Source organism: Peromyscus eremicus, chromosome X, assembly GCF_949786415.1.
Source record: "Peromyscus eremicus chromosome X, PerEre_H2_v1, whole genome shotgun sequence".
Lineage (NCBI taxonomy): Eukaryota > Metazoa > Chordata > Mammalia > Rodentia > Cricetidae > Peromyscus > Peromyscus eremicus.
In genome coordinates this window covers 9,708,183-9,723,148 of record NC_081439.1, presented here as the reverse complement: position 1 = coordinate 9,723,148, position 14,966 = coordinate 9,708,183, and positions in this window count along the sequence as shown.

The window sequence follows — 14,966 nt, the reverse complement described above, 5'->3', positions numbered from 1 at the left end:
GTTGTGTCTTTTTGTGGTTTGGATATCAGGTTAAATGTGGCCTTGGAAAAAAATGGGCAAAATCCCCTATTTTGTGGAGCAATTTGTGTATTGACATTATCTCTTCTTTGAAAATCTGATAGAATTCTGCACTAACACCGTCTAGCCATGGACTTTCTTTGGTTGGTAGATTTTAATAAATCCTTCTTTTTCAGTAGAGGTTTAGGTCTGTTTAAATTGCTTATGTGATCTTGATTTAACTTTGGTGAGTGCTATGTATCTAGAAAATTATCCATTTCTTTTAGATTTTCAATTTGGTGTATAGGTTTTTAAGTAGTTCCTTATGATTCTCCAGATTTCCTCAGCATCTGTTGTTATATCCCCCTTTTTTTAAAAAAAAAATTTGTTAATTTGGCTATTTTCTGTGTGTCTTTTAGTTAATTTGGATAATGGTTTGTCAATTTTATTGATTTTTCTTAAAGAACTGACTCTTTGTTCATTGATTCCTTGTATTGTTTATTTAAATTTTATTGATTTTAGCTCTGAGTTTGATTATTTTTTATCATCTACACCTTCTGGGTGTGATTTATTCTTGTTCTAGAGCTTTCAGGTGTGCTGTTAAGTTACTAGTATGAGATCTCTGCAATTTTGTTCTGTATTGTGTCCCATGCGTTTGGCTATGTTGTGTGTTCATCTTCATTGAATTCTAGAAAGTCTTTAATTTCTATTATGACCCATTTTCATTCAGTATCAATGAATTAGAAAGTGAAAGGCTCTCGAACAGGCCCAAGCATGGCAAGCATGGCACTGGCAGGCCTTGCCCTTCCCTCTTCCCTCCCACTTGCTAAACCATTAGATTACATTCCTAAAGCTAGCCACCAAGGTCTATTCCCTGATTTGGCTACTTCCTTATGCCTGACTAAAACACCAAGGTCCAACTATCAAAACACCAAGGTCCAGTAATCAAAATGCATTATTTGACTGCACTGCCTAACATGTCCAATCAGGAGTTACCAACTCATACTAATATAGACTTCTCCTTTTTTTCCTTAAAAACCACTCCTGCAGAAATACCTACTTCTGTCTTTGCCCAATCCAGAGGCAGCCACCACCCCTACTTGTCCCTCCAGGTTAATAAATCTCCTTTGTGCTGAGAATTTGGTGTCTGTGTGTGTTCTGTGCCAATTTTGAGGCCACATCAGTAAATTTTCTGTTATTGATATCCAGCTTTACTATGTGGTGGTCGGATAGTATGCAGGGAGTTATTGCAATTTTCTTGTATCTGTTGAGAATGGCTTTGTGTACAAGTATGTGGCCAGTTTTAGAGAAAGTTTCCCGAGGTGCTAAGAAGAAAGTATATTCTTTTGTGTTTGGGCGAAATGTTCTGTAAATATGTTTGGTCCATTTGGTTTATGACATCCGTTAGCTCCAGCATTTCTGCCTTTAGTTTTCTTTCTGTATGGACTGACTATTGGTGAGAGTAGGATATTTCAGTCTCCAACTGTCAGTGTGTCAATATGTGATTTAAACTGTAGTAACGTTTCTTTTTATGAAATTGGGTCCCCCTGTGTTTGGGGCATAGGTGTTAAGAATTGCAATGCCTTCTTGGTGTAATTTTCCTTCAATAAGTATGTAGTGTCCTTCTATATCTTTTCTGATTAGTTTTGGTTTGAAGTCTATTTTGATAGATATTAAAATGGCTACAGCAGCTTGTTTCTTAGGTTCATTTGCTTAGAATATCTTTTTCCATCCTTTTACCCTGAGGTGATGTCTATCCTTGATGTTCAGGTCTGTTTCTTGGATGCAGCAGTGGATGGGTCCTATTTTCTCGTTCATTCTGTTAGCTGTATCTTTTTATTGGGGGAATTGTGACTATCAATGTTGAGAGCTAGCAATGAACAATTATTGTTGATTCCTGTTATTTTGTTGTTGCTGTTGGTGGTGGTGGTGGTAGTGGTGGTGGTGGGGGGCTTCCCTTCTTTTGATTTTGCTGGTCTGGGATTATTTATTTCCTGTGTTTTCTTTGGTGTAGTTAACCTCCTTCTATCACCTTCTATAGGACTGGATTTGTATATAGATATTACTTAAATTTGGTTTTATCATGGAATGTCTTGTTTTCTTCATCTATGGTGACTGAAAATTTTGCTGGGTATAGTAGTCTGAGCTGGCATCTATGATCTATTAAGACTCTGCAGGAAATCTGTCCAGACCCTTCTGGCTTTTAGAGTCTCCACTGAGAAATCAGGTGTAATTCTAATAGATCTGCCTTTATATGTTATTTGGCCATTTTCTCTTGCAGTATTTAATATTCTTTCTTTGTTCTGTGTGTTTGGTATTTTTATTATTATGTGCTGAGGAGTCTTTTCTTTTCTGGTCCAATTTATTTGGTGTTCTGTAAGCTTCTTGTACCTTTATAGGCATGTCCTTCTTTAGGTTAGGAAAATTTTCTTCCATGATTTTATTGAATATATTTTCTGGGCCTTGGAGCTGGGAATCTTCTCCTTCCTCTACTCCTATTATTCTTATGTTTGGTCTTTTCATAGTGTTCCAGATTTCCTGGATGTTTTGTGTAGTCAAAAGTTTTCTTGTGTCCTGGCTGGCTGGCAGTCAGGACAAATCTCTCCCACTCAAGACCCTCAAGTAAACACCCAGAGGCTTATATTACTTATAAACTGTATGGCCATTAGCTCAGGCTTATTACTAACTAGCTCTTACACTTAAATTAACCCATAATTCTTTTCTATGTTTAGCCATGTGGCTTGGTACCTTTTCTCAGTTCTGCCTTCACATCTTGTTTCCACTGTATCTGGCTGGCAACTCCTGACTTGGCCTTCCTCTTCCTAGAATTCTCCTTGTCTGCTTATCCCTAGTCTACTTCCTGCCTGGCTATTGGCCAATCAGCATTTTATTTATCAACCAATCAGAGTGACACACATTCACAGCATAAAGAATGACATTCCATAGTACTTCTGCTTTTCTACCTAATCAAAAAGAAAGGTTTTAACTTTAACATAGTAAAATTACATATAATAGAACAGTTATCAAGCAAGAATTACAGTTACAATATCTAGTCTATTTGTATTTGGCAAAATTAAAGAAAATATTCTATCATCTATCCTATATTTGTGAGTCTAAAGTTTCATATCTAATTTATCTTTTATCATAACCAAGGAAAATTACAACTATCTAGTCTTCAACTACATCAAAGATACCATAAGAATATAACATTACCTAAGTAAACAGGAAATACATTGTAAGCAATTTCCGAAACTCTGGAAATGACAGAGACTGTTGGCTGCCTGGACAGTCATCCAAAGTTCCTCTGTAATGTTGGGGCATCCATCTTCAGCCTATAGGACTAGAGTTTTTCAGTCACTTCTCCTTGTGTCCTGTAGAATATTTGGCAGTCCTTTCTGTGAAGCAGGAACATGAAGAACCATTTCACTTGCAAAGTTCAGTGGTCACCTTCCTATGTGTCCTGCATGTCCAGCTGATACAACATTTTGTCAAGCAGTCCAGGCAAGAACAGTTTCTTCCCCAAATGGCTATTTTGCCAAGAAGAAGATGGAGTGTCTTTGATGCCCATCTTCCTTTTTGAAGTAAATTGGTGTTGCCAGGAGCAGACATGTCTCATTGTTCAGGAAAGTCTAAGTTTTTAAGACATTTTAAATACCATATTATGCAGGTCTTTGAAGTCTACCTAATTGAAATACATCTATGTATATCTAGAAAACTTAACTGACATGATTATATGTTTGATTATTATGGAGACTAATTATTAATCTGTATTTCTTAATTATCCATTACAATTTCAAATGAGCTGCACAAACATAATACCTTAAAAAAGAGTAGAAATATACATACAATGTAACAAAATTAACTTTAAATTTGTATCAACAAACTAAAATCCATAGCAATGTAAAATATTTTAAGCAAGTTGTTGCTCTTAAAAAGTAGATTCAATAATCTACCCTTTCATCCTATCATATCTATATCCTATATATCTATGTTATATCCACCTTTATTCTTTTAGAAAGAGATTGACTATTACCAATAACAATTTATAACCAACAACTTAAATAAAGACAAACATCCATAATCATTTTTTTGGGAATGTGAGTGTAGTTTTCTAGGCTACTTCCTGCTGATAAAGGGTGCTGTATTCTTATGGGGATCCTGAGAAAATTTTAGGATTATGGTCAAGTCCTGACTGGAGTAGGCTGTGACACTGTATTCTCTCAGCCAACTGCCTTGAAGTTGATTTGGATGTTGGATGATCTGGGCCATGGTGTCATTGGAGACCTTTCAAGGGGTCTTTGTTGGTCAAACCATATTAGCCTGGAAGCAATCCACAGGTTCTCATCTTCTGTGGAAACAAAAGCAGAATCTCTTTTCCAAAGCAACATATCCTTAGACATAAATTTTGAAATCAAGATATCTTTAAGATATATATATATAATGATTTAACTTAACAGCTTTTATAATCAAATGTCTCTCGGTAGTTAAAAATCCCAAAGACAATGTAATCTAGACTCTCTGTGTAATATCCATCTTTATGTAACTTATTTTTATATTATCTTTACTGTCTCTTTAAAGACTTTATTTTTTAAAACTATTTCTTTATATAACTGTCTATATTCATTTTCCTCTTTCTTCCAAGCCTATGCACATTTTTACACACATTGTAAACTGTTTAGAGGTTTATTTCATCCAAATCTGTTTTATTGTGACTCTATTGCTTTAAACTGCAGCATGACTAGGACTGAAATGGCAGCTTTGGCTGCTGGCTCCGCCTACCTCAGCTTTCCAACATGGTGGAACTACGTTTATTGCCAGCTTTGGGGGAACCATACTCATCGCTGGACTCTGGGAGGCCGTGGGTCTAAGCAGCGTGTAGCCCACACCCCCCTCTTTGTAGTAGCAAAAGCTGTATCCACCATGCACCATGCTGTGAGGCTTGCAGAAACCTTTGTGTAACTTGGTGGCAATCGACCATGCTGCCTGTGCTCAAGCCCAAATGCTGCGGCATCTCACAGCCCACAAGAAACAGGAACCTGTTTTTTGGCTCCATTATTGTGTGTTTAGAAGCCCTTTTTAAACTCTTTTAGGCCTTATGGAAATTTGAGAGCCCCGAACTTCTAACTACAGTTTTGTATCAATAATTTTTACTATTTTTACTTTTCAGTCTTGAACTGTATTATGCTTGTGTTTTCATAAACTTCTTCAAGAAATTTCTTTAAAGACTGTTTTAAGAACTTTTTCTTTCTTTCTTCTCTCTCTCTCTCTCTCTCTCTCTCTCTCTCTCTCTCTCTCTCTTTCTCCTTTTTTTAAAAATTTTTTTGACAAGGTTTCTTTGTGTAGCCCTGGCTGTCCTAGAACTCTCTCTCTGTAGACCAGGTTGGTCTCAAACTCACAGAGATCTACATGCCTCTGTCTCTCAAGTGCTGGATTAAAAGCACACACACACACCTCCAGGCAAAGGTCTTTTGCTGTTGCTTCAACTATGTTGATATGTTGAAAACTCAGGTACTGCTGTGGTAAGGTTGCCAGGCTCTAGTGGAGACATGTTATTCTGGCTGTTATTGATTGTGTTTTTACCCTGGCATCTAGGCATCTAGAATTGGGACGATTGTAATTCTAGGTCTTTTTTGGGTATTCATTTTGTTCCTTGGTTTCTTTTTCCCTCTCTGGTTCTTAGGAGACTATGGTGGCTATGTGTTGCTTGATAGGAAAATCTTCTGGGGTCTTGATAGGTGTAGCCACTGGGAGTTTCAGGTAAAATGTGTTTCTGGGTATTAGGACCTGAGATTTAGGAATGTAGATGGGCTGAGAACAGTGGAGGGGGTTCACAGGAGTGAAGAAACCGGGGGGTTTCCACCAGGTCTGCTTAGGTAGTCCCTTGGGAATGAGGGCAGAGAATGAGGAGAAGCCACAGCAGAAGGTCTGCTATGGAGCTGAGGTTGACACTGGGGGATTGGACTTGGAGGAGTGGAGGGAGAAGTGGAGATCTGCAGTCAGCCTACCTGCTTCCCTGGTCAGAGTGGCCTGTGGGTTCCCAGGGAGTGCCTGCCGGAGTTGGGGGCTGGGGTAAAGTAATAGGTGTGGGGAAGTTTGGAGGAAAAGCTCTGTGGGACTCCGTGGTGATAGAGGAAGGGGTGGGGGAGGGAGGGAGACTGCAGCAGGTGTTCTGCTACAGAGCTGGGAATGAAACTGGGGGATTGGATTTGGAGGCACAGAGGGAGAGGTGAAGATCTGCAGTCAGCCTACCTGTTTCTCCGGCAGAAGCCTCAAGGACCACATTTCAAAGCAATCCAGTCAGTGGATGCTGTTGGAGATAGTAAATATAATCCCAGAGGGAGAATTTTAAAAAAAATTGTCATACTGTGAGGATAAGAAGTTGAAGTTGAAGATATTTGCAGTGACAACATCATGCATAGGTTAAAGTGTACTCTATCTCAACTTGGAGGGAAAGGAAGATAATATGACATGGAAAACATGTTAGGTAGCTTGAAAGTGTCCCTATGGTTAGTAAAGTTATTGATGTCAAATATTAGCTATCGGTTTAAATACAATTGTTTCATAAGAAAAAGGACAGCATTTCTGGGTTAATCATTTTTTAAAAATAAAGTACTGTTTTGTGTATGTATGACTTTACTAAAACTTAGATCTTTCAAAATGTCTTCTACTTCTTTGAAAGTTTACATGTTTAAAGTGACCAAAATTCTTCAAAAATTGTTTTCATTTGGAAAATGCAAATTACAGTAAATTTCACACACACACACACACACACACACACACACACACAATTATTTTAGTATTTTAAATGTCTAGAAAACTACAGCTGTGAACTCATTTCCCAGGTTCATGAAATATTAACCTCTCATCACATTTACCACATAAACTTGAAAAGAAATAAAATATACAGTTAATGTCCTCTCTATTCCATTCCTATTCTCTTCTGTCCTTCCTTCCCCCAGATACAGTTATTCATCATTTTCATGTATGCTTAATGAGATTACCACACAGATAGTGATCTGAAAATAATCCCTAGAATTTCTTTGCTTTTTAAAACACTATCAATGGTACCACACTTTATATACCATTCTGTATTACTAGTATATTTCAGCTTATTTTTATCATATTATTTTGTGTTTGATTAGTCTTTCCAGTGTTCTGATTGATTGGGTAGAAAATCTTTCCTTCTTAACTCTAGTTTGGAAGTCATATATTTTTATTTTGCTTTAGTAGCTATTCTTACATTTTCACCAAGATAGACTTCATTATAACTGTCTTTTTTAACTCTTGAGCTGTTTGATATCTTTCTACATCACAAATCTTTAGCTACTGTCTTATAAGCTTCCCACATTATTTTTTGTTTTATCTAGGATTTATTTTTAAAGATTTATTTATTTTATATGTGTGTGGGTGTGTTGTCTGCATATATGTCTTTACATTACATGCACGCACTGCTCACAGATGTCAGAAGAGGATGACAGATACCCTGGAACTGGAGTTACAGATGGTTCTGAGACTCCATATGGGTGCTGGAAATTGAACTCAGGTCCATTACAAGAATAGCAAGTGCTCTTATCTGCTGATATATCTTTAGTCCTTTGTCTATAATTTTGGTCTTTTTGTTTTAAAACTACACAATATATAGATATTACTTTAAAAATAATGCTAGTTAACTAAATTTACCATTTTATACTGTATGCATTTCTTTTCTCACTGTTTTTGGTTAAGTTATGAAATATCTCCCTGGTTCATTTATGATTTCTTTACTCTTGAAAATGCCTGTATTTATTCTCATCATGAAATGATATTTTAGCCGAAAATGAAGTTGTAAGTTGAAGGTTGCCCTCCCTTATCAGTTTGAGGATCCAGTGTCTGAAATCTATTATAGCCGAAAATACATCATAGGCTTAATTTCTTTTCAAGATAGTCTTTTCATTCTTACAGCTTCTCATTTTTTCACTTTGTCATTGATGTCCTGAGGTTGCAGTACAAGTTTGTCTGACTTTGTTTTTCTTATTGTTAAGAATTTGCCATGACTTTTAGTTTAACTGCTTTTGACCTATCTCCACCATAATTTAGGAAAATCTGGTTTGCATTCCAATCACACATGTATTGGCACCTTCACCTGGGCTCTCTCTTCCTGCTCCCGTTGCATCTGTCTGTATCTCCGTATCATGTTCTGTACGTTGCACAGGACTACCTTTCAATTAAGCAGTTTTCGTTTTGACTTTGTCTAACCCAGAGCTGACCTCGTTCACTGACTGGTTTGCTTTCATAGTTGTACTTTTATTTCCAAAATTGCTAAATGACACATTCACTTTCACTTGTTCCTACTTCGTTTTAGTCACTTTTTTACTTACATTTCATAAACATCGGCTCTCTATAATATTATTCTTTCTTTTATGAGCATATATAAATATTAAAATCATTTTCATATTATTTATGTTAGTTTCCTTTTGTCTATTTCTGAAAAATGGATGTTTGTTTCTTGGTGTCTTGGGGTTATGACTTTCAGAACTATGGGACTTTCGGTGGCAGACATCTTATTGTTCTCTATAATGTTGTCATTTTTTCTGACTGGCAATTTGGGAGTGGCTCCGCCTGACCCACTAGAGCCCAGATCAACATAGCTTTCTGAAAGCTCTCATCTTATTAGGACACTGGGCAACCACCAGTCCACTAATAGAGCAAGAGGTCACTTCAATCAGGTCCTAATTATGCGGCAGTCTGAAATAGTGAACTCCGCCCCCAGATCCAATTAAACCCAAGTCCTGATAGCAGTCTACTGGCAAGGAAGCCTGTAACTTTTGTATAATTACTGCTTTGAGCTTCTGCTTTATTTCTGTTCCTCTAGAAGAGTTTTATTAGTTTTCACTTGCTGTGTTCTAAAATATTTTAATCTTAAATATTTTATCGATCATCCACATTAATCTACTAGAAAAAACACAGAGATTTTGTTTCTTTGCCCCTATTTTCCATTAGCTTCATTTCTGTATCTATTTAGAAAAACTTTGTTGTACCAAACATGCTCTTAAACTAGCTCGAACAGTTCCTTGTTTTATTAGTACTACAAATAAATATATAAACAAACAAATAGAGATGCCATAATCACACTAAACTCACAGATTGCTGTGATTGGTAAGGGACTAAGTGTCCCACACCTCACCCTCTACGTTTGCTTGCCAGAACCACATTTTCAGAAAACCATTCTAAAGTAGTCCTGGCTCCTCTGGCTCCTAGGTGTGGGGCTTGCTAGTATCTGGGAAATTCCTAACTATCTTTTTATTCCCAAGATAGATATACAGTCCTGATGTGTTTTGATAACCATTTTGACTGTATGAAAATAAAAGGAGGATCACTCCTTTAACAGATAATTTTGGGGTGCTTTATTTATGTGTTGGGCACTATGGCTGACATTGCACATACACAGATGAGTGTAGCAGACTTCTACTCTAAATGAAGCCCACGTTTAGTCAAAGGGTTAGCAAGCATTTCATATATTGTCTTTTTTAATTGATTTATTTTTAATTTGATGTTTGCATATGTGCACATGAGTGTAGGTGCCTTCAGAAGCCAGAAGAGGGCATCAGATCTCCTGGGGCTGTGGTTACAGGCAGTTGTAAGCCATCTATGTGGGGATGCTGGGAATCAAACTTAGGTCCTCTGAACAGGAGTCTCAGAAGGAGTGGTACATGTTCTATCCACTAAGCCACGGCTCCTGCCCTTCACATAATATCATACATGTTATAACAAAACCATGTATTGAGGGATAATGACCCAGAAACTAAAAAATGGCTGAGCTAGGTAAAAGCTATCCAGATTGAATTTTGTAGGCCAGCCAAATAATGATGTGGAACTAAGCCTGGCAACAAGAACAACTGTGCAAGATGAAGTAAGAATTTGCTATGTCTGCTGGTAGGTGAAGAGGAGGCATGAAGAAATCTAAGGGCAGGTGTGAGAGAGGATTAGCGAGGTGAGCAGACTTTTGATCATGAAGGCCTTGTGTAATCTTTTCTTAAGCTTGAGTATTTTCCTCAAAGCAGTAGAGAGTCATTTAGAAATTTTAAGCAGAGTAATCACAGGATTAGGTTTTAATTTTGTAATATTGCTCCAGATTTCAGGATCTTGGAGCTAGATACAGGAAGTGATTAGGATACAGACTACAGCAGTAACTAAAGGAGTTAGAGAAGATGCAGTAAGTCTTAGGAAGCAGCCTGCACTGAGCTTGGTGATCTGAAAGTATGGCAAAAGTCAAGGATGCCTCACAAGTCTGCATTTTGTATCTAGTTGACCAAGATAATACGTACAAGCTTGGGTCTCCAAGGGACAACATGAGAAGAGACATGAGGTGTATCAGTTGCTGTTCTCCTTTCTATGATAAAATCCATGACAATAACTTAAGGGAGCAAAGATTGATCTTGGTTTCTGTTCAGAGCATTTCAGTCTACAGTGGCAAGGAAGTCATGGTCGAACAGCTCCACAGTGGCAGAATGCCTCACTCACATGGTAGGTAGACTAGAAAGAAGAGAGTAGGAAGGAGCCAGGCTAAATTTACCCCCAAGGACCCATCCCCAGTGACCTACTTTCTCCAGCTAGGCCCCACATCCTATTGGTCTATTGCCTTTCAAAATTGTACCACCAGCTGAGGAATAAGGTTAAAAAACAAAAGCCTATGGAAGAAGAAATTTTAAGTTCAAATTCTAATAGAAGCAGGCTTTAAAAATATTTGGTTATTTGAATACATGTAAGTTGTTAGACTCACTTCAATGACAGAGATGATTTGGCTGTTTTCCATGTACTCATCTTCTTACAAATGCAGGTCATACATCCTCAGGTTTGCTCAGAAATATAGCAATAGGACCTAGAATCATTTTTCCAAGGGACAGAAGACTCCAGACAGCTATCCCATCTCTCTGGGAGCATAGAAGATTCCAGTAAACAGTCCTTGTTTATTATTTGGATTAGACTCCTCCTCATTCAAGCTACTAAAACAGTAGTCAGGTTAACATGTAACATAGGGGCTTTCCTGTTCCCTAAGACTTCATCACTGCATAGGAAAAGCATCAAGAACAGTAATGAGTTTAAGTCACCCAAACTATGATAAAAATGTGAATATATATGTAGGCTACAGAAAGAGATACCAGGTAGATACAAAAGAACTTCCATGCAGATCTTGGCTAAATGAAGGAATGCTTTATTCAGAATTTCAGGGAGTCTTCTTCTTCAGATGCTTTCAAGAAAGAATAGCAAATATTAATTTCATTGGAAAATTTTAAGGTAGCTCAAGAAAAACATAAAACTTTCTGTAGCTCTTCCACCATCCTCCAGAGGAAATAGAAAATCCCAGCAGGGTTTACACAGCCAGTCATGACTACCTCCCTGTTGAACTCTCACCACCTCCCTCCCTCTATCTCAAAATCTATTGATTTTCCACTCCCTGCCAAGCTGCATGCCCTCTCCTGGATATTCTCTCCATTTGGAATCCTCTATCTCCTGCAATATACCTCTATTGCTTCTGATTTATCCTTCAAGTCTCACCTCAAATGCTGGTTCCTTTAGGAAAACATCATTGATCTTCTAAATAATAGTCACTCTTCCTGTATGTACATATTAAGTATTAAAGACATGATTGGTGAGATCCTACTATGTGTGAAACAGTGTGAGATATTTGAAAAAATAAATTTACTTCAATAAAATCTAGTGGGGGAAAGGAGTTAGAACAATTAACCAAAAAAATATTTAGTACAGAAAGTAAACTGATGTATTAAAATATCCAGCAATAATGTGACATAAAGAAGAAAGTCATCTAAAGTAGCTCATGAAAAGACAGGTAAAATTTAATTCATATTTACATGAATAGCTGGACATACAATGTTAGTATCTTAGCATATTGGATAATATACCATTGTTAGCACTCCAGCCAATGGAGTGGGACAAGAAGTAGAGTTCTGAGCTCTCCAATTTTTTCTTAAGTAAGTGAGGTTGAAGTTTCTCCCATGCTTTCTGTTAATATTCTATTGGTCATTCTGTGCTTCATTACATCTAAGTTGACAGCAATTGTAACATGGCCTATAGTTCTATGTGTCACCAGATAATGGGATATAATTTGGCTGTTAAGAGAAACAAAACCATATTCTTTATAGGGCAATAAATGGAACTAGAGATATCATGTTAGGTGAAATAAGTCAGCCTCAGGAAGACAGCTAGTTCATGTCTTCTCTTATATGTGGAATCTAAACGACAACAAAAACCATAGAAGAGCAGAGGGGCTTATTTGGGAACAGGAAGGAAATGAGCAGAAAGGATGATCAGCCCAGCAATGGAGGGAGGGTAAATATGACCGAAGTGCTATATATCCACGCATGGAAATGTCATAATGAAACCCATTATTGTGCACAGAACAAAAATTTCTGCCCCAGTTTAACAAATAAATTCGATGTAGCAAATGTGTTGTTTTTTTTTTTTTTTAAGAGGGGAAGCATTTATTTTGGCCCACATTCAATGGTACAATCACTATGACAGGGATTGTGTGGTAGAAAGAACATGGGATGGCCGGCCCTTGTATCCATAGTCAACAAGCAAAGATAGATGACTGTTATTGCTCAGCTTGCTTGTTACTTTTTACCTAGACCATGACCACAGCATATAGAATGGTGCTGCCCACAGATGGGGAGGGAGGATTTTCCATATCAGTTAGTCCAATCTAGAAGCTCACTCAGACATTCTCAGAGATTTACCTAGTAGATGACTCTAGATCCTATCAAGTTGACAAATATTCACCATCACAGTCATCAATATTAATGTTAATGGAAATCATGAGTGACATTGGTATATCAAACAGAAAATCATAGGACCAGCTAGAGAGTAGTTTCAGGTACTTTGGTGGTAAATGCTCATGACTACCATGAGTGGAGAGGACATAACAAAATAGATCTGTTTTATCTTATTTTTTTCAGAGATTTAAAAACATTAAGAATTTTATACATGAATTTAATGGTTTTTTCCACTATTTTTCTTTTATTTTGACATTATAATATAATTGCATCATTTATCCCTTCCCTTTCCTCTATCTAAACCTTAATACCCACCTTGCTCTCTTTCAAAGTCATGGTCTCTTTTTCATTGACTGCTGTTGCATGCATATATGTATATATATGCATATATATTCCTAAATATAACCTGCTCAGTCTGTATAATGTTATGAGTATGTATGTTTTCAGGGCTGTCTATTTAGTATTGGATAACCAATTGATGTGCTTCTCTCTGGGGAAGACTGTTTCTCTGGCTCTCGGATTCCTTAGTTGTCCATGGTTCCCTGCATAGGGTTGAGGCTTCAGTGGATTTCCCCTTTCATATTAGCATGTCTATTGGTGTTGTCTTTGTTCAGCTCACATTTAGGCAGCCATGTTAGTGAGACTGTATGGTGTAGCTTCTGAGACTACTAGGAGACACAATCTCATAGCAATCTCCCGGCTCCTCTGACTCTTAGAATATTTCTATCCTTTCTTTCAAAATGTTCCCTGAACCTCAGGTGAAGGAGTTGTTTTGTAGATATATCCTTTGGGGTTTTGGCTTCACAAGTCTGCATTTTGATTGGTTGAAATTTTCTGTAATGATCGCTGTCTGTTGCAAAGAGAAATTTCCTTGTTGAGGGGTGAGGACTATACTTATTGGTGGGAATAAAGACAAATATTTAGAATGTAGTTAGGGATATGCTGGTTTAGTAAAGTGATAGTTGTAGGCTCTCCTCCAAGACCCAGGACTTTACTAGTTTGTGGTAATTGGCTAGATTTCTGATACCAGGCATAATTTTCATCTTGTTGGGTGGGTCTTAAGTCCAATCAGAAAATTGTTGGTTACCACTAAGGTATGTGTACCACTGCTGTACCCTTAAGATTATCATGCCAGGTTAGTCAATGTTCATAGGCATCACAGCTGGATAGGACTATTGGTTTATTCCCCATTTGAAAGGTTGAAGGGCTCCTTCTGGTACCACGAAAGCTAGTCTTCAGGAGGAAGCATTCAGGTCAGGAACCTCTGAGCCCTGTGTCTAAAGTGCATGGTCTCTTCAGCAATAAAAAATTACCTTCCACCTCTCACAGAAATAGCAATAGCTTGTAATGTTTGGGCTAGTCTCTTGGACAACCTTGACCAGCAACTCAAAAGAGGGTTTCAAATACCTGGTGTTGGGTTTTTATTAAATGGTCTTTGGATCTTGGGGGAACATTGTGAGTCTAAATGAGTAAATCTCATTAAAACTATATATATATATATATATATATATATATATTGCTCTATCACTGAGCTAAATCCCCAACTCCCCCTCCCCATCCTTAACAGAGCCTCCTGTCTTTCCCTCTCCCAGATGAGATCACTTGTACGCTGTTTTCTCCTCTCTGTTCTTCCCCTACCTCTCTACTCCAGCAATGGTCACATTTTACTTTCCCATTTCCTGTAGATACTCCAGCATATGTAGATACTCACATCTGAAGATTTGAGGTAGCCAATGAGAGAGAATATGCAATGATTGTTTTTCTGGGTCTGCATTACCTCCTTCACTATGATATTTTTTGTAGTTCTAGCCATTTACTTGAAAAGTTCATGGTTTCATTTTTATGTACAGCTGAATGATATTCCATAGTGTATATGTACCATGTTTTCATTATCCATTCATCAGTTGAGGAGTATTTGGGTTGTTTCTGTTTCCTAGCTGTTATGAATAGCATGGCAATGCACACGCCTGAGCAGTATCTGTGAAGTGGGATGGCGAGTCCCTTGGGAGTATGCCATGGAGTGGTATAGCTGAGTCATATGCTAGATTTATTTTTCACTTCTTGAGAATTCTCCACACAGATGTGACAAAACATTTTTAAAAGCAGAGAAACACTTCCACTGTCTTAGTTAGGATTATTATTGCTGTGATAAAACACAATGACTAAAGAAACTTGGGCAGGAAAGAGTTTAATTCAGCT